The 26,107-nt window shown below is 44.7% G+C and overlaps 1 protein-coding gene across 2 annotated transcripts in view; it reads left to right on the top strand.

The window, feature by feature from the left end:
• Positions 1–26,107, top strand: part of FNDC3B (fibronectin type III domain containing 3B) — a 311,990-nt gene that overhangs the window by 99,953 nt on the left and 185,930 nt on the right. The gene's annotated exons all lie outside the window — the stretch shown is intronic.

Here is a 26,107-nt window from a genome sequence, read left to right as displayed (position 1 = left end):
CTTTACTGATATGGAACAATATGAGCTTCTGGATCCAGCAGTAAATTGTATTTCCCCAAAACCAATTTGTTTTCTGTAGGCACTGTCAGACAATGTGAAAATAGCTATGTCTGGAGTAAAACGCAAATCCCTTTCTGGTTACACTGTGATATTCTTGTTTTTTTAATAAATTAAAAATTGATTTGATTGGCCAAGAGCCCTATAGTGTGATTTGGGCTTCCAAAAAGAGAGGCACGTAGGAAGTTACAATAATACAGAATTATTTTATTTTATTTATATTTTGACTTTTATTCTGCTTGTTCTCGAAAAAACTCAAGATGAAGTTCTTAAACTTTGCCTATGGTGTAAATGTTCTGGTGAAGAAAAGAAATATAACAAATATGAATTATTATAAATAATATGCCAAACCCAAACCCTAAATTACATACTTGTAATCCTTATCTTGGGACCTAAGGCAGAAAAATAAATCTGAGGTCTCATTTTAGATAGCTTGCTGCCATGGTATGGTACACTTCTTTTGAATAATGGTTAATTTGTGTATTTAAAGTTTTTTAAAGGGGTATTCTGATCACAATTTTTTACCAGCAATAATGTTACTAGATAGTGCAAGGTGCTATATATACCTGGTGAAGAGCTGATGCCATTAGAATGAAAATAAAATGTGCTTGTGACCAGCTGCAGGTTACTGGAGTGAGGGGTGGAGGGACAAAACATGCCTTAGGTAACAGGGGTATGGATGGTCATCTTTGATGATGGTATATTTCAATGCCATGGATGGGGTTGCCTCACAGAAACGTACTAGAAGAGGCATTCCTTGATGTATGTGGGTCGAGGTTTACATCAGACTTCAAAGGTTTGCATCAGCATCTTGAATTGGACTTGAAAACCAATCAGCAACCGGTGAACTGCCCCCAGAATAGGTGAGACATGGTCCTCAACTGAGAAATAAACTGCCTCATTTTGTACCAGCTGATACGAGATTTCCGTATCATCTTCAAATGCAGCCCCATGAAAAGCTCATTAACATAATCAGGCCTTGAGGTTCCAAATGGATGGGTCAATGAATGGGCCACATCAGGTGCCCACAAATATGAAACCAGATACATAATTAGATGTAGCTGGGGGGAAAGCATTTTTTCATCGTCATGGGCACCGTCTTCTCCCACAGGAATTCAAGATCCAAAAAGGCAGCTAGACGCTTAACTTGCTGTAGTAGCTTTATGTTTCCTGAGAAACTGGGAATTGAATAGGTGTGGAAATATCCCTCAACCCCTGTCTATTGTCTGGGAGGACACAGAGGTGCATCTCCATGGTAATGGGGGGCAGAAATTTCTGCTAGGGATTTGGTAGAACCCAGAGTAGAAAACTCATAGATCTGAATAGGAAAACTGTTGCTGTGAGTAATCTCAAACTTTTTGTGCAAAAGGAAGTAGTAAAGCTTCCCCAGGGGTGCAGGGTTGTAACAGACAGACATGATTTGCTTCATTAGGGCCTTTCTTCTTTTTGTTCTGTAAATACCAAGTAGAGGAGAAACAGTTAAGGTGGCATCAAATTGCCCCTGTATTGAGATGTCAAATGCATGACTTCGTATGTAACTACTAATATCTTAATGAAGACTTCTTGGGCACTGTTTGCTTTCACAGCATTTGAAGTTAAAAAAAAAATTAAAATAAAGTGCATCCATCCTGTAACAGTTAGTATCCCGATTATGACATACTGCTTTAATGACTTTGTATTGGAACAGGCAGTTTTAGTGGTTAATTTCAGAGCTGAAGAAGCGGCAGAATTTGTTGTAACTTGAATACACCAAATAATTTGCGCAAGCTTTTATTTGCATCCAGTCACATGCCTGCGCTGCAGCTGTCTCTGGTTTTTCATGGAGTGGTTTATACCTAATGAAAAACACTTTTGCACTGCTTTCTGGGACACTTTGACTCATTTGCAGAATGCTCTGGAAACCAGGAACATCATTCCTTTTATGCATTGGATCAAGACTTATAAAGATCCACCAGATCATTTTCTCTGCTTTTTATTACAAATATATAAACACCTTGGTGATGAAGGTAAGGTTTATCATCATCAGATGATGAGCAGGAATGATCTGTACACATACAGGGCTAGTCAAACTGCGGCCCTCCAGATGTCCATGGACTACAATTCCCATGAGCCCCTGCCAGCATTTGCTGGCAGGGGCTCATGGGGATTGTAATCCATGGACATCTGGAGGGCCACAGTTTGATTAGCCCTGTGCCTTTCATATTTATTTATATTTTTTATTTGTTATATTTAAATACTGCCCTCCCTTGCGACTCAGGGCCGTCTACATAGAACAGAGGAAAAGGTACAGTACAACTTCAAGTAACATGGTAGTAACAGTAATAGTAGTTTCAGCAGCGAGTAACAAAGTTCGAACAAAACCAGAACTAGAATACACACAAAAGCAAAAACTGTTTGGTGGGAAGGAGGGATCACTGGTCTTTACCTGCTGGCAGAAGAGGACAAAAGAAAGGAAAAAATTGAGTCTTTGGGGAGAGGGGGTGGGAGTTCTAGATAATTAAATTTAAAGGAGTTGCATCTGTATGTACAGCTCTGCATACTCAGTGAGAATGGCACAGAATTGTACCTCCTGCAAAATTTCCCTTGCATGTATAAAGTAAGGGTTTTGTGGGTGTATCAATCATATTGGATTGGCAGAGTCTGCCCGTCCTGATGAATGCTTCATTCCAAGTGTACAAAAGTACAGCATTGGTAGACACTTTCAACTGCTCCATATTGATTATTGATCTGTCAGAGTGACCATGCAGATTGATCCTCCCCCCCCCCCCCCAGCATTTCCAATTATACACGTCATTGTCTGCAGGGCATTCCAGATTCGATTGTTCCCCTGAATTATTTTGGTGCGTTCCAGTGGCCAGCTGGATTAATGTTTACGAGCCAGCAGCAGCTGGATTGAGAGCTCTATTTTTGTGATTAATACAATCATGCATTTGATGGACAGTGTGTTGATTAAAATAACATTGTTTGGCCTTCTCAAAGCATTGACAAAGCCCTTTGAGAACTATGGCTTCTTCTCTGGCTCGCATCAAATTGTACATCAAAGTGTGCAGGTGTGGTGGTCATTAGCTGAGCACCTGTGCGGTAATGGAAACACTTTCAGCTTGTTACCTTTTTACAAAATTTCCACCGTTTTTTTGAAAAAGGAGAATTGGCAGCTGTTTGAAAACATGTTGGAACAAGCTTGAGGTTTCTTGAAGTTGCAGACCGCTTTTGTCAGACTAAACAAACCACTGTGCAACCCTGTCCTTTAGACTGTCCCTTTCCGCCTTCTTGGGATCACCTGATGCTATGATGATGTGTTGTGGGGAAGAGAGAATTTGACCATGAGCAGCTTCTTCAGGGCAAACTGATGTGCCAAAAATCCACCCTCATGTTTAGCTAAGGAGGCAAACCGCTGCTGTGGTCTGTTAGAGCCCTGGGGCCCCCTTGGCTGTGCCACATTTACCTCTTGTTTGCTAATTTCAAGGAGGTTTCGGTCTGCAGTAGAAGAGTCAAGTCTAGTAGCAAATTCCTGGTTCATTAAGGCCCTTAATGATCTGGGACCTTTGTACTTTCGGAACCGCCTCTTCCATCACACTCCCCCAAAGGAGCCTAGTGACCAAAATCTACTTAGGACCCCTGGCCCCAAATAGATCAGACTGGCCTCAACTGGAGCAAGGATTTTGTTAACCCTTGCTCTGTCCTGGTGATGTGGTCTGCTAAGTGAGATCAGGGTCCTGTGACAATTCTTCAGGGCTTGCAAGGCCTAGTTGTTCTGCCGGGCCTATGGTTGAGGCCTAATAAGAGCTGACATCTGGTCTCTTAGACCTTTACCCATCAATCATTTCTCCTGGGGAAATCACATCATGCCCTCCCCACCCCGGCAATATTAGAGATTATATTTATTCTGAATTTTAATTATATTAGGCTGTATTTTAAGATTTAATGTCATTTAAATACGTTTAAGTTGGCTGAGACAGGGCAGAATAGAAGTCTAATAAATAACAATAATATAAATAATAAAAATTATTATTATTAAAGCCCAGTAAGACTTCCATGGTACAAACTTTTGGAGAGGTCCAAGTTCCCTTTGTCAGGTAGAGTCTCCTTCTTGTGCGTTTGGTGGTTTTACATAATTCAAAAAATGAGAACGTTGATTGACTTTTAATGGAGGTCAAGTGGGTAAGATCTGTAGACAGGAAAGTAGGAAAGATGACTAAGTTAGTTGATGTATGCAATGATCGGAACACGAACCAGAGCTTTAACTGAGCGCATGGGGAATGCATGGCGGGTTCTTGCACTTAGGTGGGTGAGTGTCTCTTGGCTCCTTTCCTTCTTTACTGTGTCGCTCTCTTCATGTATTCTCATCACTTTGCTCTGATACTAGTTGAAGCAGGACATTCAATCCAAAGAAGAGCTAACAGTGGCTCCATTCGGCTTTCTTCTGTGGTATTTTATCTCTTCCTGTTGTCTGATAAGCATAATCCCCTAGTGTAGGAACTTTGTCGATCTTTTTCTCTCCCTCTTAGCTTCTGTGTTCACTTAGTTACATAAAGGGAAAAAAAATAAAACCTCTGATTTCCGTTAGAATTTTATTTTTTTTCCACATTATGAGCGCAAGTATGGGAATAATTGTTCAAGCAAAAAGGAATCTTACTTCCCTAAGTAGCCCTGAATTTGCAAAGCAAATATAGTTTTCTGCTTGTCCTCTTCCAGGGATACATGGGTTGCCTGCTAAATGTGGAAGTATGCTAATTTCGTTGTCATTTTGGTGATGGCCTAATTAGTAATGCTGTTGGATTTTAACTCTCGATAAAACGCCATCCCATGTGGATCCCTCCTCTCCAGAGCTCCTCACCGAATCCAAGGAAATCCCAAGACCATAGATTAATAAGATTCCAGTGGGATACATTCCAAAATTCACAGTATTTGTTTATTTCTTATATTCAGAAATCATTTTAACAACCCCATTATACTAGAGCTGATACCATATTGATATCCTTTATTCAGAACTGAAAAAATCACAAAATCTCCATACCGAAGTATGTTGTGGACAGTGTTCACTTCACGAGACTTTAGTAATGATGTATAAGAAATTTGTTTAATTTGATAATTATATTACAGCACATATTCAGGAGCAATCACTGAAGAAGGTTCAGGAAAGCGGGTGAATAAAATACCTGGGACCCCGTTTTGATTGCCATACTTGACTGTTAAAATGATTTATGAATATAAGAAATAAACAAACATTGTGAATTTTGGAACTCATCCTACTGGAATCTTACTTATATTTAGCCTTGGGATTTCCTTGGATTTGGTGAGGATTATTGGAAGAATTGACGGTTCAGTCCTTTTTCCTCTCCAAAGCTTCCTTGGAGGTCTTCATATCCAAACAACGTGCGCTAGTGTTTGTCCTCTGTTCTTATCCCAATGGCCTCAGCTGTGTTAGCCAAAATATTTATGTCTGTACTCCTTGCAGACTCCATATGATTCTTCATGGGATGTTATTCCCCATACCAGCCTTTGTGGCTTTTGGTAAATTTTCTGGCATTTAAAAATACTTCAGCTGGGTCTCTCTTACTGCAGCAGCTATTCTGAGATAACAGTCTTCTTTTTGTGCCTGTGAGAAAAAAGTAACTTTGAATTAGATGTCTTAATTACACATGCAATTTGCTAGGAAACATTACTCTTCTTGAGGTTCAACTCGCCTGGTCAGTGGATTGGAACTTAGCTTGGTGTGGGAGCTTGGCTGCATCATCTACAGCAGTGGTCCCCAACCTTTTTATCACCGGGGACCACTCAACGCTGGGGACCACTAAGCACCTTTTACTGAGGCCCGGTGGGGGGGGGGTAGTTCTCTACTCTCAACCACTGCCCTAACGCTCTCTGATCGCTATGGTAATGTTTAAACATCCCTTCAAAATAAGATACAGACACGCCACAACAATGAACATAAGGAACATTTTATTTTCATGGAAATTTTAACTCGACAATGACAAATCAATGGGAACCCTGAGCTTGTTTCTCTGCAACAAGATAGTCCCATCTGGGAGTGATGGGAGACAATGACACCCGAAGTGTGTTGTAAAGGGCCGGGGGGGGGGATGAAGTAAAGGGCCAGGGGGGGAGAGAAGGCGTCCGTCGAGGCCCACCTCCAATTAGTCGAAGGACCACATGTGGTCCACGGCCCACAGGTTGGGGATCGGTAATCTACAGGGTTTATACAACTTGATGATGTTACATGGATATTGCATGACCTAGTGGGGTTTCCTCTCATACCCGTTAGATTTTCCAGTAGCGTTTGCCAAGTTTGCCGAAATCCACAGCGCCCCCTTTCAGTTCCCTCTCAGTGCCCCTACATCAACCATTTCCTAAATTATAAATTTACTAGAAGTTCATGGAATTTTTTGGGTTGTCAAACCAGCATCTAGGCCAGGGGACACTGGGAATTTTGAGAGCGGTTAGTACGTACCTCCACAAAATGTCTGCCATGGGGTTCTGAAGTCAAGTCACAAGATGGTAGGAAGGTTACAAGCCAAGCATCATCTCCCAGTGGAAGCAGCTGTTCATGTACAGATGCTCCATTTGGACACAAAGATGGTGCTTCATGGATTCCGTTGATGCTTGCTGTTTTCTCTTGGTCTTCTACTCTACGCTGCTATAGAAGCTCATTAGACAAACTGAGGTCAGCCCAACCTAGCTGACAGGAAGTTTTTGAGGATGCAATGGACAAAGGGTGGAGAGCAGGGAATAAATATCTAACTACGTAAATAAATTGCTTTGTGTGTAGCTTGTAATAAAATGTATGTGAACAGAAGGATGCCGTTTCCCCATTTGATAAACTCCTTTGAGTCTTGTATTGGTAGGATCTCCCTTTGGAGAGAAGCGTCCAATATGCCTATTTTATTTTTCTGCATTACTTCCTTTCTCTGTGGGGCTCCCTGTTCCCTCAAGGCTTAGGCTTAAGAGTGGCAAGCTAATCACTCCCTACTTGATGTAATTGTCAAAAGCCAATTTTTAAAGGGAGACAGAGAAGCCGTGAAGTTTGATTTGGCTTCAATTAATCTTTTCCAAAGATCTCAGTTTGGCTGCGGTACAGTACATATTCGAAGACGGGGAGAGATTCTCGGTGCGATTGGAAATATTTTTGGAACACTGAAACGTGGAAACTTCAAGCATAAATTCGACGTGAAAGCCCCAGGTTTTCTGTATGTACATAGCGGCGGCGGGTGCATTCATAGAACTAGGCTTCTCTCCAGGAAGTTCACAGCCTTTTTCGTTTTTGTGGAAAGAGCAGAAAAGCTGGATTGCATGTGCCGCATGCAGACTGCTCCAGACGGCCATGTATGTGACCTGGCAACCAGTGTAATTTCCTGCTGACGTGGCCTGCCACAACCGGAGCCAAACAGAGAAGCTTCAGTGCTCTTGGGAGGAGAGGGGCATAGGGATGAATCACCCACAGGATGAGAAAACGCTAAACTTTTGAGATTCCCCAATTTTAGTAGGCTAGTAAACAAGTGGGGGGTTATCTTCCCTTATCCCTCGGCAAAGACTGTCCGTCTTCTACAAAACCACTTGCTTGAAACAGCTGCAGCATAATGTTTTGGGGCACCAGGACGGGCAGCTCGGCATGGATTTTATCTTCCTTACTAAATTGGAGGGTCCTAATGCTAGCAGGGGCAGTAGTGGCAGATTTATTGGGAACATAGGCATGTCTCTTTCTGCAGCCTGCTTAAAAGTCTTGATACACATGGTGGCTGGGGGTACCTTTCATGACTTTATTGATTTATTTTGAGACTTATATTCGATCCTGCCTTCAGAAACAGGGTGGGTTGCACATTTATATAATAGACGAAATCCTTTTATACATCTCAAAGTTAATAACAGTTAAAATCAATTCTATAATACATTAAAATATAATATTATTATATTAACACATTAAATATTAAAATTGGCTGTTGTGCTTTCTTTCATGGGGGGGGGGGTGTTCAGAATTGCAGTGCAGGTTTTCAGCCTGGTGGGTCAGGCAGAGAGGACAGCCATTTCTGACGTTACTTCTGGCCTTAACCATAGGCCTGGCGGAATAGCCATATTTTAACTGGCTATTCCTGGGCTGGAAAGACTTACAAAGTGATACAGAAAAAATGGAAGCCAGTTTGGTGTAGTGGTTAGGAGTGCAGACTTCTTATCTGGCAAGCTGGGTTTGATTCTGCACTCCCCCACATGCAGCCAGCTGGGTGACGTTGAGCTTGCCACAGCACTGATAAAACTGTTCTGACCGAGCAGGAATCAGGGCATTCTCAGCCTCACCCACTTCACAGGGAAGGCGACTGTAGGCCACTTTGAGCCTCCTTTGGGTAGAGAAAAGTGGCATATAAGAACCAACTCTTCTTCTTCTTCTTCTTCTTCTTTGCATTGGTATGATTGTAGAAGATGGCTGCCATATCACGAGTATGCACCCTTGCCTCAGAGTTGCTAGTCTAGTTGAAAGCTATCCAGCTAGGACTCTTTATCCCCCTTTTGGGGGGGGGGGGAGTCCCTACCCACTGTGGTCAAACCTTTTAAAACTCAAAGGTACCTGGAGTGTATTTTCACCTGGGTTCAGCCCTTTCTCATCCTCCTGTGGAATTCTTGCAAACAGATCACTATTGTATTGCTATTTGAAAAGGTGAGGATAGGTGTATTGGTTCACATTAGAACAGATCCTCCCTTTGTCAGAGGAGGAATGGTGATCTCTTGAGTCACAACGTGGGAGGGCTGCTTGTCAATGGCAATTCCATATTTGGAGACTGCCTGGAATAAACTTCACGAAACAAGAACCCTCCACTTTGCAGGAGTGTGGTTACCTAGATAAAAATGTAAGGTGAAAATAAGGTCTTTTCCTCCTTAGGTTGGTGTATGAAATCTCCAGATCCCAGCAGCAGTTTCCGAAATGTGCATTGAAAGGAAGAAGTGTGTCTGTTTGGAATTGGGTATTTTCAAATCTTAACATTAGCAGCAGGAATGCCGGTGAGGTTCGCATACCTTGGTCTTCCCTTCCCCAGTTCTCTGTAGGAACAGAGAGGAAACAGAGAATGGGAAATACATTTTATAAATAATGGGTTGTATCTAATGGATTGCAAATGGAAATCTTCCCACTCACAGAAACGTGGCCATCCCCTGGAACAGTGGTGGGCATAATACAGGGGTCTGCAGTGGGAGGAAGCAATAGCCTAAAATTGTCCCCTTTATGAGTCCAAGCAACTGTTGGGTGGAACCCACTTTTTCCATGTCAAGGTAGCAGCTTCCACCACAGAATCCGAGGCGAATACACCTGGATGGTTCAGTGTGTACCTCACTATTGCAAGATGCTCCATCAGCCTTTCTCAACTTTTTACCATTGAGAACCCCCTGAAACATTCTTCAGGCTTTGAGAAACCCTAGACGTGGTGTGATCGTGCAGAATATGGTTGGGAAGCAGAGTTGTGTACATGCCCACCTGGGGCCCCTCCCCTGTCCACCCCCTCCAGGCCCATCATTGGCCATTTGGGGAGGGGGGGCAGGTCAACATGACAATATATGGTCATATCACCTGATATCTGTTTAACAAATAAAAAATATATCAAAAATTAACTAACTCTCACCTACTAGAGAAACTCTTCCGGGGCCATCAAGAAACCCCAGGGTTTCATAAAACCCTGGTCAAGAGAGCCTGCTCTATGTTCTCTTCTTTGGAATATAGTAATGCATTTTTGGGGTTAATGTTGTACCTGCATCACAGTCATAGGCCAATCTAGTTTATCCACAGGATTACACGGAGGCCCTGACTTAAGTGCTTTGCTGGTTGAGCGCCAGAGGGGGGCCCAGCATCTTCTCGGATGGAACCCTTGGCAAAACCAGCTAGGATTGTCAGTTCATAGCCTTGCTGTGCTTTTTTCAGTGTCTGTCCTTTAGATTAAGGCTGTTCTTGGCTCGCGTGGAGAAACAAGAGTAAGCGGACAACATTTTTGCTAGAAAGAGAAGATCCTTACCAGAGCATGAGGGGCAATTTTGGTCTCTGCAGGGGGGGGCCCTCTGGGCAGCCCGTGCCATGTGCCATTGGCTTTTCTTGCAAACCCACCATCCAGTAGGATTCAATTAAAGCCGTCAAATTACAGTAAGCAACGGCCTCAAGCTAAGTTGGGATAAATAGCTTGGGACGGCAATCTATTTCTGTCTAACCTAGTCTCTAGTTTAGACATTCCAATTCAGATAACCTTCTATCATGAGGAATCATCTCTTGCATCCCAGAACTTTGTGCCATGGAAAAGCTTTTCCTGGCAAAGAAGATCTGCAGGCACGATTGTCTCTGAACTGTCGTCCAGGGGAACCATCGCTTTGTCTTGGGCTGATGACCGGGGATTTCTTTGTTATTTATCAAAAGGTTAGACATCTGCCTGGTGGAAACAAATTTTCATATCCTTCGTGTGGCGAGAGCCAGCTTACTACAGCTCCAGAACTCTTATTAACTTCATATGTCTTCCATTGTGCCTCTCGTCTGCCACGAAACAGCTACCCTGACTTTTTTTAATGCATAAAAATGATCCAGGCAGCTGTTTCCTCCTCGTGAAGCTGGACGATAAATTCCTGAGAAAAAGAGGAGTTTGGGGATTTTTTTACCTTGGAACTGTTGTTGACGTTGATGTCAGTTGGGCAGATCAGATTGATGCCTTCAGGGGTTGGGCCTCCTGCTTGACACCCGGTCCCTCTAGGTCTGTGGCCTGAGGACCTTTGTATGCTAAATTTTGAAAGCGGAAAGAAAGAGAGACAGAGAGGAGGGGTGTGTGTGTAAAGAACTGTCAAGGCACAGCTGACTTATGTGGATCCTGTAGGGCAGGTTTTCTCAACCAGGGGCTTGTAACTGCCCTGGAGGGGTTTCCCAAATGGGTGGGAGTTAATTAAATTTATATAGATATTTTTTAAAATTTGTTAAACATTTATTGAGTAATTTGACCATATATGGCCATGTTGATCTCCCCTGCCAAAAAATAGCCAGTGATGGGCCTGGAGGGAGGTGGGAAGGGAAGAGGCCCTGGGTAGCTTTGCTTCCCAACCATATTTTGCACGATGGTGCCACTTCTGGGGTTTCTCGAAGCCGAAGAATGTTTCAGGGGTTTCTCAACAGCAAAGAAGTCGAAAAAGAATGCTATAGAGTTTCCAACAAGACAGGCAGGAGTTGGGGGATGGCGGGGGGGTGGACTTTAGCAACGCACCCTGTTGGAATTCAGATGGCTTTCCTTCCACTGCAGAATCCATATTTATGTGTAAAGCTAACACATGGATTCTAGATGCAATTTATCATTAAAATTCATTGAAGTGCTGCCAGAAAAAAAACAATTTCTTTAAAACCCAATGGGCCATGACCTTAACTGTGACACCCACCACCATCTAACCCCGTGCTTCAAACATCCTTCCCTGAGATAGGTGATGTATTTTGTGCATTATTTTGCAGCTTTGTTAAATGCAGGTTTTCAGGTTATTCTTTGCCACATTTTGCAAGCACACCTGATACAAATTTATTATTATTGTTGTTGTTGTTGTTGTATTTATATCCCTCCCCCCCCCTGAAGCCTCGAGGCGGCTTACATAACCCCATCCCCTAAAATCCATACGATAATAATAAATTCCAATAAAATTACAATAGTTAGTAACCAATTGGTCACAGTAGCAACAATGATGGCATAGTCTTACTCGTCTAGTCTCCGCATCCTCAACTACGGGGGGTTGACACTCTCTACCGCCAGGGGGGGGCCTGATCTTCCTTACCACCCGGCCTCAACTATAAGCCTGGCGGAAGAGCTCTGTCTTACAGGCCCTGCGGAATGCTGGTATGAAGGGCCCTCAGCTCTTACGGGAGCGCATTCCACCAGGTTGGGGCCAGGACCGAGAAGGCCCTGGCTCTGGTCGAGGCCAGGCGGGCTTCCTTGGGGCCGGGAATGACCAATAGATTAGCCCCCACAGAGTGTAAATTACGCAGAGTGTAAATTTGTAGATCCTTCTGATCTTCCCTGCCTGCTTCAATAGTGTGCTGCATGTGGTTTGTGTACTTGTGAAGAAAAGCAGATTCGCATTGCACTTGATAAAAGTTGGTGTCTGGTGTGGACCGAGAACAAGGACTTTCTGATACTTCCTGTGCTTATAGTACTGGTAGAGCCAAACTTAGCCCTTTCCAAACTGCATGCCGTTGACCGCACTGTTCATCTGCTATGAGAAGTAAAACATTTAAATGTGGTCTTCTGTAAGCTGTACATGGAATCTAGCTATCCTCTGTGCCTCTGCATGCTATCATCTCTGGTCTCCCCTCTTTCTAACTAGTCTTAGCTATGTCACTGATTTTATGTACATTTCCTGTGTTTTCCATTTGCATAATTGCTAAGGAAAAATGAGCATTTTATCGTTTCTTTTTGAGCAGGATTCTGTCCCACTCTTCCTCCAAGGAATTCAGGGTATTGTGCATTGGTCTCTTCTCTTCCATTATATCCTCACAGCTGTTGGCAGAGTTTAGATATACAAAGAGGGGTAGAGCACTAGCTGCTTAAAATAATGGAGTGGTTTTATTTAGAAGAGAAGCAAACTTTGTATAGAAAGAGGAGAAATAGACCTAATTGTCTAACTGTTCTGTTCCTTCACTCCGTCTGTTCTGTCTATCGGCAATCAAGGAGGAAATGTGCTCAAAGGAGCAGGAAGTCTCCAGATGAGCCAATCAGGAAGCTGGAGGGAATTATTTATAAAAAAACCAGGAAGTTTCTGTTCTAACTATGAGAAATACACATCTCTGATGCCCCCTGGAGGATAGTCCCCATATTCTGCTCAATCATGCACATTCTAACAATAGTAACCCTGGGTAGACTGACAGTGTGTAGCTAGCCCTAGGGTGACTCAGCAAGCATATTTATTTGTTTGTATTCTATTTATCATTTTCATTTATTCTTCTTCCCAGTGGGGAGCCAAAGTGGCTTACATCATTCTCCATTTTAGCCTCACAACAACACTGTATAAGTTAAGTGTGACTGGCCTATTGTCATCCAGCATGCTTCCATAGGAGAGTGGATATCTTAAACCTGTTTCTTCTAGATCCTAGTTCTGCAATATAACCACTACACCTGGGATTCCCAACCAGGGGTCTCTGGACCCCCAGGGATCTGCGGGAGGCCCAGTGGGGGTCTGTGGCCATTCTCCTTCTGTCCTAATTGACTCAGCCGCAAGCTAGGGAACCGGCTGCTTCCTCCACCATCACCCCTCTGCATGAGTGAGTTCTCTCATGGTCACTGTGCCTGAGAGGGGGCGGAGCCTGCATGCTTACTCCCACCTTAAACCACGTCCTGCCTCTCCCCTCCCTCTGTCTTCCTGAAGATTGCCTGTCAACGCAGATGGTAATGTCACTTCAAGCAACATGCAACTTCTGTGTGGATGGCGGGGAGGTGTGGCCAGCTGACCTTGCTTCTGGGGCTCCTCGAAGCCTGAAAAATTATTCCAGTGGCTCCTCCATGGTTTAAAGGTTGAAAAAGGCAGCCCTATAGCTTCTGGGGATTCCATGGACAGCAAAAGTAACAAACAAAGAAATCTTACAGTGCACGAAGCCTGATATATCATTGGAAGGAGAATCACAAAGCTCTGGCTCACTTACTTTGGCTGTATCATGCTATCCTATTCAGTGGAGAGAACAGTTGGGCTAGGATTATTATTATTATTATTATTATTATTATTATTATTATTATTATTATTATTATTATTATTATTATTATTATTTAATTTATATCCCGCCTCGCCCCGGAGGCTCGAGGCGGGTCACATAAAAGCCAATCCCCTAAAAGCACAATCTGAACACCGCCCGTGGCGCCACGGGCGCCACGGACTAAATAAAAGAGTAAGGCGTTCTGGGGCGGGATGTGTCCGGGATGAGGAAGGGTCCGGATTGGACCCTTCCTCATGACAGACAATCGGAGGGAACAATCGGCAGGCGCGAAGCGCCTGCCGATTGCTCCCTCTGATTCCCAGCCCCAGCAACTGCGAGCTGCGCGCAGCGCGGCTCGCAGTTGCTCCTGGCCTGACGCCCGAGGGAACCCACGCAGGCCGCAGCCCCCGCGCACCACCCCCTCGCCCCCAACTTACAATGGTCTCCGCCGTCCTCGCAGCCGCTCCCGGTTCCAGGAAGAAACAGTCCACCAGCGGCCCTGCCAGCAAGCGGCCCGATGTGCGGGCGCGGCTCGCGGGCGCGGCTCGGGCGCGGCTCGCGGGCGCGGCTCGGGCGCGGCTCGCGGGCGCGGCCCGGGTGCGGCTCGCGGGCGCGCCTCGCGGGTGCGGCTCGCGGGCGCGGCCCGGCCGCGGCCCGGGCGCGGCTCGCGGGCGCGGCCCGGGCGCGGCTCGCGGGCGCGGCCCGGGCGCGGCTCGCGGGCGCGGCCCGGGCGCGGCTCGCGGGCGCGGCCCGGGCGCGGCCCGGGCGCGGCTCGCGGGCGCGGCCCGGGCGCGGCCCGTGCCGGTCCCCAGCCTCAGAAAGGTTGGGGACCACTACTTAGGCAGAGAGCCGCCGCCCGACAAGGTCAGTTTCTAGCGCCCGCTGTATTCGGCATACAGCGGGCTTAATTACTAGTAAAACATAATAAATTGGTCAGTGGTACAAGGAAACCAGGCCAACCAAGAACATGGTGGTTAGACACGATCAAAATGGACACTGGCCAGAGCATTATTCAACTAAAAAAAGAGGTACAAGATTGAAAAACATGGCGACCGTTTAGGCCAGGGGTAGTCAAACTGCGGCCCTCCAGATGTCCATGGACTACAATTCCCAGGAGCCCCCTGCCAGCGTTCGCTGGCAGGGGGCTCCTGGGAATTGTAGTCCATGGACATCTGGAGGGCCGCAGTTTGACTACCCCTGGTTTAGGCAAAAGTCGGACATGACAGAATGGGTATCATCATCATCCTGGTCCCAAACTGGTGGAATGAGAGCCCTGACGGAGAAGACACAGTACCGCAGGGCCTATAAGACGGAGCTCTTCCGCCAGGTTGAGTCTGGGCTAAGGAAGATCAGGTCCCTCCCTATAGAAGCCCCACATGCAGGACATGTAGGCAGGGATTACCGTGGTGTGTTGCTGTTGCTGGGCATGGAGGGGATGGGAAGAGGTCATTGCATTGAATTGTGCCGTCATGACTGTTGTAGTTTTATTTGTTTTATGCATTTTATTGTAAACCACCATGAGCCAGCAGGATCCGAGAGTGGTGGGTAATAAAAACAAATCCTAAATAAACGAACAAACAAATAAATAAATAATCTACAATAATTGACTGATAGCCATGCTTGCCTAGGAGTTACTCTCCCTGTACACTAAAGTAAAGTGTATTTGGCCTTCAAACGTTGCCAAACGCTGCCAAATTTATTCCAGCCTAGGATTTTTGTGGAGTAGAACCACTGGAGAGTCAGCTGTATTCCAAGAAAACCGGATTAAAAAGCTGTTAGTTTTCAAAGCCCGCAGCCTTTAGCAATCAGTGCTGTTTACTTGTAATAGTATTTCTCTCCCCTGTTCCATCTTCCTTGCCATGACTTTTCAAAGATGCTAGCTAGGTTTTGAGATACCCTGCCTGGATCTTCTTTCTTTGCTGCTGATGACTCATGCACCTTTCGAGTCTGCCAATTCCGTACAAATTTTACTATACATTATTAAGAATCTTTAAGTAGCAAGCGTTTTTCTTTGCCTGGGGTGAGACGTCATAGGCTTCCATCACTCAACTGCCAAGTGGAATGAGCTTAATTGGAGACTAATTAGTTGGAAGAATTCTGGAGTGAAACTGCAAGGAAAGGGAGCAAAAAATGGAAACTCATTTCAGTGGCTATAAAACGGTGCATGACATTGACACGACTATCAAGAAACGTGGATCATAAAATGAGAGTATCATGTTTATAACTTTCTTAGCTGAATTTCTCCCTTCCCCAGTCCCTCTTTTAAAATAGCTATAACAAACATTTCCCCATCCTCTTAAGTTGTGTCTTCTGTGTTTAGGTCTAGAAGAATTATACAATTACTGGTTTTACTTCTGGCACCTCCGAAGGAATTGGGTTAAGGGCTAGAATGCCCACCACAGTATGCCATGTCTTTGCTGTTGTGTACGACCCATCGTGACCTCATGGACAATGATCCTCCAGGCCTTCCTGTCCTCTACCATTCCCCGGAGTCCATTTAAGTTTGCACCGACTGCTTCAGTGACTCCATCCAGCCACCTCATTCTCTGTCGTCCCCTTCTTCTTTTGCCCTCGATCGCTCCTAGCATTAGGCTCTTCTCCAGGGAGTCCTTCCTTCTCATGAGGTGGCCAAAGTATTTGAGTTTCATCTTCAGGATCTGGCCTTCTCAGGCAGGGCTGATCTCTAGGACTGACTGGTTTGTTTGCCTTGCAGTCCAAGGGAATCGCTAGAGTCTTCTCCAGCACCAGAATTCAAATCCTCAATTCTTGCCATATCTTACTGCTAGACAAAATGAAAGTCTTTCACAGCCTGCACTTTGGAAAGCTGTCCTTAGGTTGGCAGATGAGCATGTGAACCCTGAAAATACTAAGACCATTTTATGTGTGTGCAATATTTATCTTCTTTCTCTCTGCATTTCCTTGAACCAAAGACTTGATAAGCCACATCTGAGTTCGCAGGTAGATAAAAATGCTGACTAGACAGGTAGAGATGTAAACTTTTTGGCCATTTTGAAGCAACCCACAAAACCTCTTTTTTTCGGGGAGAAAATAAACTGGAAATTTGGTATCTGAGCAAATAAAATGGTATGATTTGGCATATTTATGAAAATCGAAGAGAAATATGCAAGTGTATCTTTCTCAAGCAGTAGATGGCTGGGAAGTATGCCGCTATAGCACCATTTGAGAGATAAGAAACCAGAGAACACAAATTCTTTATTAACAAAAAAAGTGTATTATTTGGATACACACTTTAATGTAGTCACAAAAGGCTGGATGACCAGCATAGTTTGATATAGAGTGTAAATGTTACAACTTTGAAAACCCTGAACTCTAATAAGGTGTTATAATCACACACATTATAACATATTGATTAATCATAGAGTTGGAAGGGATCTCAAGGGTCATCTAGTCCAATCCCATGCGCAATGCAGGAACTCACAACTACTTACCCACCCATGGTTACCCGCAAGTGATCCCCCCACCAAAAATCTCCAGAATTCAGCCTGGCCTGGAGGAAATTCACCTACCATCTCACAGCGGCAATCAGCAATTCACCTACCATCTCACAGCGGCAATCAGCAATTCACCTACCATCTCACAGCGGCAATCAGTGTGCAAGAAAGGGCCACATGAGACCAATACTGGCACATCCCTTCTTGCCCACCCACTCACGATATGCCTAAGTTCATAAAATCAGCATTTCTGTGAGATGACTCTCTAGCCTTTGCTTAAAAACTTCCAAAGAAGAACCCACCACCTCCCGAGGAAGCCTGTCCCACTGAGGAACTGCTCTAACTGTGAGGAACGTCTTCGGATGGTTGCCAAAGTTATTTATATTAAAGTAGCCTTGTGTTAAAAAGCATTTCACTCCCACTAAAAGAAAGAATGCTCTGGCTTGAATGGCCCAGGGTGGTGTGACCTTGTCGGATCTAGGAAGCTAAGCAGGGATGGCCATGGTAATTATTTGGATGGGAGACCACCCGGGAAATCCAGGATTGCTATGCAGAAGCAGGCAAAGGTAAACCACCTATGTTTGTCTTTTGCCTTGGAAACCCTACAGCAGGGGTTGTCAACTTGTGGTCCTCCAGATGTCCATGGACTACAATTCCCACGAGTCCCTGCCAGTGTTTGTTGGCAGGGGCTCATGGGAATTGCAGTCCATGAACATCTGGAGGACCACAGGCTGACTACCCCTGCGCTACAGAACATCATAGGTCAGTTTTGATGTGACCACAGCTTCCACACAAAAAAATGAAAATACTTCATGGGAGGTTTTGTTGTTGTGATTACCTTGAAAACAGGTTGAGGGTGGTGATGGGGGTTCTTAAATGTTTTGCTTTTCCCCTTCCCCCATAGCTGAAGGGGCAACTAACAGTCTCTCTTTGCATATAGTCTGTCTAACTTTCCATGCCGTGTTGGGTTGGGCTTGCCTTGAGACATTGCTATGATCCATGTTGCATTCTGAACAAAACATGGGTTGTCTGGTGAATCCCATTCATATTACCCCCACAGTATAGCCCACTGATGTATCCTAGGTACTGCTGTATGTTCAGTGCTGAAGAATTTCAATTTCATTTGAGCTGGTAGCAACCCATAGAGATGGGGAACCAGCAGATCCTGAAGAGACTTTGCTACAGACATAACTGAAATGTCTAGAATTGTGATGGGTACGAGACGTGTGAGCTGCATGTTGCAGGAAGTCACTCAGGCATCAAACATAGATATGCCTTTCCAAACTGCATGGAGATCCCTGTAGAGTTAACCCCCCCATTGCAGGCAGTGGTTGGCATCTTTTATGTCCTCTGCAGTTGTCCTCCAGCTGTAGCTCTTTACCCCCTTTCATTTTGGATTACTGGCTGCCCATTTGATCAGAAATCCTCAGGCTCACTTTTGGCTCTAAGCCTTGGAAGCTTAGGTGGGGTGGGGGTGGGTGTTTACAGTGCAATCCAACAAGTCCTCGCCATAGATCTATTGACTGTTCTATTTCCAGTCCCTTTCCTAATAATCCCTAGTACGGGGCTTGTCCTTTTCACCCCTTTAAGGTTTTTATCCTAATGTTATAGGCTTGCTTGCTGGCTAGCCTTTGGTGCTTGTGAGTAGGGGTGTGTTCTTCATAGGGTTATTTCTGTAGCAAAGTGGAAGGCTCCTGGTGGCTCCTTTACCTCCTCTCTTTACTCATTACTTTATGTGCCTTGGTAAAGGAAGGCTAGTGAATAAAGTAGATTTACCTGTAAGACTTTTAAAATGGTTGTAAATGGTGCTTTATTATGGAATTTGATTATTGTAAGCTGCCTTGAGTCCGCTTGTGGGAAGGGGCAGTATGCAAATTCAAGTCAATAAATCTTCTCCCCTGCCCCTTAGCTGTGTTTCAAATTATAGCCCAGTGGGAAATTGATATATTTTATATAACTTTGCTTTATAATTTTGGATCCATCTTTCTGCATCTGATCCTACTTGACAAGCTCTACAGCACATTGTTACAAAACTTGAACTCTTTGTAGAAGACAAGTACCTTTTGGCATGCTAAAGAGAATAACAAATGTATTGTTGCATGACTTTGCATACGCAAGAACCTACTTCAGAGGCTGGGGGTGCGTGATGAAGAGGCGAGTACGTGGATGCAAGCGTTGGGGATAGGTAGGGAAACGCACTAGAAAGAAAGGTTTAAGAAAAAAGAAAGAAAGAATGGAACCAGAGAGAGCAGAACTGTTTCAGCCACTTGAAATTCACAGGATTCTGTGAAGGCCAGAGATGAACCCATGTGCACCCATCCATTTCGGACTGAGGATTGACTTGTGCGTTGCCCACATGGGTGATTATTGCGTCTGTAGTGGACAACCAAAGAAGTGTTGATGCTGATATGGGACATGTGTGCTGGTGTATTTGATGGACATTGTACAAAGCACAGCTGTGACTCTCTGGGATAGACCAGAGCAGACCCGAAGAAAGGTTTGGTCTTGATAAAGAGCGACTAAAGAAAACAGCCCTGGCATGCAGTTCAGGATTAGTGACTACAATAGCCGTTTTTTACTACTGCTCACATGCACGTGCACTCCAGACTGCGTGAAGGACTTTGGTGCTGCCTAGACTAATTAGATAACCAAGTTTCCATTAAGACCGTTTACGCACTGGAGGTTTCATGCCGGGCTGCAGGCTGGAGTTTTAGTCATGGCAGGTTGCCCCCTCTACCTGCACCCACTTGGGGGAGCATTTGGCCTGATGCACCTCACCCGCTCCCGATTTGTGGTCCTGCATGGGATCTGGGGCAGTAAAATTCCCAGTGCGTAAACGGTCTAAGTGAGTTCTACAATGGAATCTTATTCTCAGATTTTACTTAAATCAATGCATCTTGTTTCATTTTTGTATGCTTCTGTTGTCCATGCAAAGGCTCTTGGGATACATGGGTTCTATCAAAGATGGCTGAAATAGCACCCAGTGCTTTGGTTTATCCTGCTCTGAGAGCCAGTTTGGTACAGTGTTTAAGAGTGGATGCCTCTAATCTGGAGAACCGGGTAGGATTCCCCTCTCCTCCTCCATGTGCAACCAGCTTTGTGACCTGTGACTGGCTCAAGGTCACCCACCTGACTACATGTGTCAAACATACTTTTGAAGAGCATATCAATATTGGGACATATTCAGCAAAGCCTAGATAAATCAATTATATTTGCTCAGATTTTTTATTGGCTAATTATTTCTCCTAATTGTTCAGCAAAGCCTAGAAAAAAAATAATTTTATTTGATCAGATTTTTCCCCCTAATCATGTTGATATTACCCTTTACGGGAGCTTCATTTAAGTAATTGCGTTTTCATTTGTCCCTGCTTATGACATGAATAGTATTGCTAAAGAAATAATGTGTGTGTTTTTCTCCCTAGCAGAAGTCCTGCAGGTAATTTGGTGTAAGTTCCCAAGAAAAATGATGCTGGAATGAGTCATAACAAATGACACTTGTTTCGCTGTTGTGTGGGCAAATTAACTTTCTGAAAATTAATTGTGCATGTAGTTCAGATCCGTGCCTTGTTGAATCTGGGATACTTAATGAGATGATAGCATTATTATGCAGCAAGTTAGATGTACAGATAAATAAAAACCTAACTCTTCCAGTGGAAAAACAGTGGCTGAAGATGTATGCATAGATGCCATAATGGCCACGATTGAATGCCATTGGAGGATAACTCACATAATACTTTTTTTTCTGATCTCCAGTTAATAGTCTTTGAAGCTTCAATGAACACTCAGGATTGGATTTCTAATATTGTCATTATGGAGTTTCACAAAGAATTGCATATGCCTGTGCAAGAAGGATTTTATGTCTGTGTCTTTCTGTGTACCAAAACTGTGATACAGTGCGTATTTACTATCAAGGAGGATAGATTTTGATCCCACATCATCCTTGGTCCAGGGATCTTAAGATCAGGTGAATGACTCTTCCACCATTATTCTACCTACAGCTCTGTGAGGTAGACTAGGCTAGGCTTTCTAAACCCTCGGGTTTCTGGATGGCCCTGGTAAAGGTAAAGGTATCCCCTGTGCAAGCACCGAGTCATATCTGACCCTTGGGGTGATACCCTCTAGCATTTTCATGGCAGACTCAATACGGGGTGGTTTGCCAGTGCCTTCCCCAATCATTACCGTTTACCCCCCCAGCAAGCTGGGTACTCATTTTACCGACCTCGGAAGGATGGAAGGCTGAGTCAACCTTGAGCCGGCTGCTGGGATCGAACTCCCAGCCTCATGGGCAGAGCTTTCAGACTGCATGACTGTTGCCATACCACTGTGCGCCACAAGATGGCCCTGGTAGGGTTTCCCAAATAGGTGGGTATTAATTAATTTTTTAATATATTTTAAAAAATTGTTAAACATTTATCGTGTGATATGAACATACGTGGTCATATCAGTCTACCCCCCCAATGGCCAATAATAGGCCTGGAGGGAGTGGGAAGGGGAGGGGCCCTGGGTGGGTGTGTCCACAGCTCTGCTTCCGAACGATATTCTGCACAATCACACCACTTCTGGGGTTTCTTGAAGCCTGGAGAATGTCTCAGGGGTTTCTCAGTGGTAAAAAAAAGTTGAGAAAGGCTGGACTAGGCCAAGGAAGAACTGACCTAGAGTCACCCAGTAAGCTTTGTGGCAGAATGAGGGACTTGAGCCCAAGTTCTATTCCTAGTCCTTCCTGGCCAAGCATGTTACTGATAGTTCCACCCTGTCCAGGTTGGGCAGTCACACCTCCTTGCTTGGTACATTCCTACTGAACCACAGGACCTCAGAACTGCTCCTTGGGGCACTCCACAGTAGAGTTGCCTGCAGTGAGATTGGTTCTCTCCTGCTGCTACCCTCATTGTGACCCTGGAGGAAAGAGATGAGCCATTCAAGGGCTGTCCCTTGGATCCCAATGTTGGTGCGATGGTCAGGTAGCAGCTTGTGATGTACTGTGTCAAACAGTGCTGTGAGATCAAGTAGTATTAGCAGCACAGACCCACCTTGATCCAGTTGACAGTGGAGGTCATCCATCAGGGCAACCAAAGCAATCTCAACCCCATGGCCAGGCTGGAAGCCTTGACTGAGCAGAGTCTAGGACCAAAGCTTCTTCCAGGAAATTTGCAACAGCTCTTTCCACCACCTTCCCTAGAAACATTAAGTGCAATCTCCCCCTGTAAGCTGTTTTTCCTTTGCTAGAAAGTCAAAATGTCCTCGTACCGTTTGTAGGCCTTGCGGTGCCTGAAGGGAAAAACCCAAGTGGCACTCCCGCCTTATATCCAGGCCAAAGGAAGTTCTATTGAGATGGCTTTCTACGCAACTTGAATTGTGCTGAATGGGAAATCTTCAAGAACATGGTATAGGTATGCATAGAAGACCGTCTTGGTGGGACTGTGTCTTTAGTCCCTCTGCCGTTCTTAATATTAATTTTTTTAATTTGTTACTTTGGGATTTGTTGGCTGCCGCTCTTGGCACATCCAGCTCGCAGTGGCTTACATATAGTAAAACTACAACATTCTAAAATAATAAAATTCCAGTTTAAACCCACCAACCTATAATAACAATAAAAGACAGCAACAGTTTGTCTAAACAGTTACCTTCCTTGGCAGGCTTCAAAGACTCTGTGCTGAAATTAAATAGGGAGGAGGCAATGAGATGGAATATCCTTTAAAAAAATGAAAAGGAGGGAGAGGAGAGGAAGGATCCAGGGATCTTCAAGCCCTAGCCCTGACCAAATGCCTGGTGGAAGAGCTCCATCTTGCAGGCCCTGCAGAATAGCTCTTACAGGGTCCTTAGCTTCTCCAGCAGCTCATTCTCCCAGGAAGGGGCCAGGACTGAAAAGGCCCTGGCCCTGGCCCTGATTGAGGCCAGGCATACTTCACAGGTGCTAGGGATCACCAGCTTGCTTGTAGCTGCAGAATGAAATGCTTTGCGGAGGGCATAGGGGGATAAGGAGTCCGTCAGGTATGTGGGGCCCAGACTGCAGAGAGCCTTAACTGGATCAAAATTCAATACCTGAGTCAACATTGTCGCCTTTTTGGTAAGGCTGATCCCATTCTCATATGCCCTTTGGTACTTGAAACTTTTCTCGTAAAACCTTTAAAATGGAACTAAGTGTAAAGTGATAACCTGCAAAGTAGGCAGGATTTATGTGCATTGATTTTTTTTTTTAATGTGCTACTTGTATCTCATGGGATCTGTAGAATATTGTAAGGTCGAAGTGTTCCAGTTAACTCCTGAACTCTGTCTTGTCACTTTGTTATACATCACCGTGATTTGTCACGAATCGCAGTCTATTGAAACGGATCTCCCAGTTTGTAGCTATACAACACGGACCTCATTAGGAGCACTTCTGTATAGATGAAACCTACCAGCTGGGTTCCACTAGTTCTCCCCTCCCTACCCAGTATTTTAAAACAGATATTACATCAACTCCTGTGCATTTAAATATCAACTCAACAGTTTGCAAAGATGATTATGACTATTAAAATCTTGAACGTTGAAAGCGGGAGAGAACCCACCAGAAACACTAATAACAATCCCACCCTTTTGGGGGGAAAAATCCGGTTCCTGCGGCTTGCCAAGATTCTTTGGATGGAAACACTCAGGAATGCATTCCATTAGAAAACTAAATAACCTCCCTGTTTTACAGCAGAAAACTATCTCTGAACTGAGGAATCCCTTAAAATGGAACTTGGTTTTGAGGGTGGGTACCCTCTTGCTTCTTAACCCTCACCATATCTTGGGATGAGCCAAGAAATGCAAAGAAGGGTGAATCTGTTGTTGTCCACCCACTGGACTTTCAGAAAGCATTGTCTAAGTTTACTCACTCATGCATTATTTAACTTCCAGTACCAGTTGAACAGAGCCTCTTGTGGCGCAGAGTGGTAAGGCAGCAGATATGCTGTCTGAAGGTCTGCCCATGAGGCTGGGAGTTCAATCCCAGCAGCCGGCTCAAGGTTGACTCAGCCTTCCATCCTTCCGAGGTCGGTAAAATGAGTACCCAGCTTGCTGGGGGGTAAACGGTAATAACTGGGGAAGGCCCTGGCAAACCACCCCGTATTGAGTCTGCCATGAAAATGCTAGAGGGCATCACCCCAAGGGTCAGACATGACCGGGTGCTTGCACAGGGGATACCTTTACCTTTTTTTTATCAGTTGAACAGAAAGAGCTGAATTTCACATTAACGTGGCTGTGTCACTCCTCAGAAAGCCTAGGGCCACACTGTATACGTTGTGGCTTCTCAAGACGGTTGTATCTTGGAGGCCCTGGAGTTAAACCTGTCCCTTGAGACATATGAGTGGGTCTCCTCCTTCCCCCAGCAAATCCGGCAACAAGTAAAGGTGCAGAGGGGGCTCTATGGCTCGACCAGCAGTTTTCCCAACCTTGTGGAGAAGTTGCCACCTTACAAAAATAGCCACCTTCGGCTCTGAAGTGAATTGCTGAGTCAGTATCATGGGCTTAGTAGGGGTGCTGCTTAAAGCAGAAGTATCCTCTTGACGGCATTCTGTTGGTGTGCCTGTTGGGGTCATCTTTTAACGTTCCAATCTCTTAGCATAAATTGCCCCCCCCCCCCCAAAAAAAAATCCCTAGTGTATGTATCTGAGAGACATGCTGAATTCTTTATCTACCCCGAATTCAATGTACAAGATTGGAAATTGTACCCTTCGCTGGTAGTGAACAATCTTGTCTGAAGAGAAAGGGTTATTTATCTACAGGGCTCTTTAATAGGACTATGGCTGCCAAAAACGTTTAAGATTTTCTCCATAATGTTTCTGTTTGCAGTAGGGCCTCCTGTGACATCGCTGTACCCCTAACTTGAAGAAACGGGTAATGATGAGTCACATGTTTCCTGGCTCCCTGACCAAGGCAAAATAATTAAAAACATTTTCATGGGTCGGCCAACTAAGCCAGAGATTCTTCTCTGGGAAAATGCTTTATGCCACCCACTTCTGGAAGATGTTATGGTTTGATTGGATTAAAATGTTCCCATTAGGAAAACACCATGAAGATAAGAGATAAGATAGGACCTTGTGGGTTTAATAGGGCAATTAGATTGCTAGCTGTAGCAAATAAATAATTGATTTTTTTCAAATCTAGTAGCAGCAACCCCTTAACCTTGGTAGAAATCCAGATTTCATACAAGATGCTAGTTTGAATGCTGAATTCCATGCACAGGGAATTTTGCTTTGAGCCCAAATGTGATTGTTAAGATCAGAAATCCCTCTGATTCCAGTGAGTTGGTATTTCTGATTAGGTGTGCCTTCAGATCACATATCTTGCTAGTCCTTAATCCCTCCTCCTTTCATTTCTCTGAGTGGGGAATAATTATAATTGACACCTAATAATACAATTCATCCATTCATACAAATACCCGATTAGCATTGGGGGGGGGGGGGAAAGAAAACCGATAAAACTGTATTTTCACTTGGACTAAAAAACCTTGTCTGCCAAGAAGTCTGCCTTTTTCACACACACACACACATTCACAGGAGTGGGATGGAGAGGAGTATGCTTGTGTGGAAAAGACAGTTTTGATGGTCATCTGTTCAGTGTCCATCTCTTGGGATTTGTGAGGCTATTCTGTGCTTATTTATCTTCTGTGTTTTATATTTCCCTAATAAATCATGGAAAGAGCCTCTTGTGGTGCAGAGTGGTAAGGCAGCCATCTGAAAGCTTTGCCCATGAGGCTGGGAGTTCAATCCCAGCAGCCGGCTCAAGGTTGACTCAGCCTTCCATCCTTCCAAGGTCGGTAAAATGAGTACCCAGCTTGCTTGCTGGGGGGTAAATGGTAATGACTGGGGAAGGCACTGGCAAACCACCCAATATTGAGTCTGCCATGAAAACGCTGGAGGGCGTCACCCCAAGGGTCAGACATGACCCGGTGCTTGCACAGGGGATA

Source organism: Paroedura picta, chromosome 8 (assembly GCF_049243985.1).
Source record: "Paroedura picta isolate Pp20150507F chromosome 8, Ppicta_v3.0, whole genome shotgun sequence".
Lineage (NCBI taxonomy): Eukaryota > Metazoa > Chordata > Lepidosauria > Squamata > Gekkonidae > Paroedura > Paroedura picta.
The sequence above is the reverse complement of the archived record's forward strand: the minus strand, read 5'-3'. Positions and strand labels throughout refer to the sequence as shown.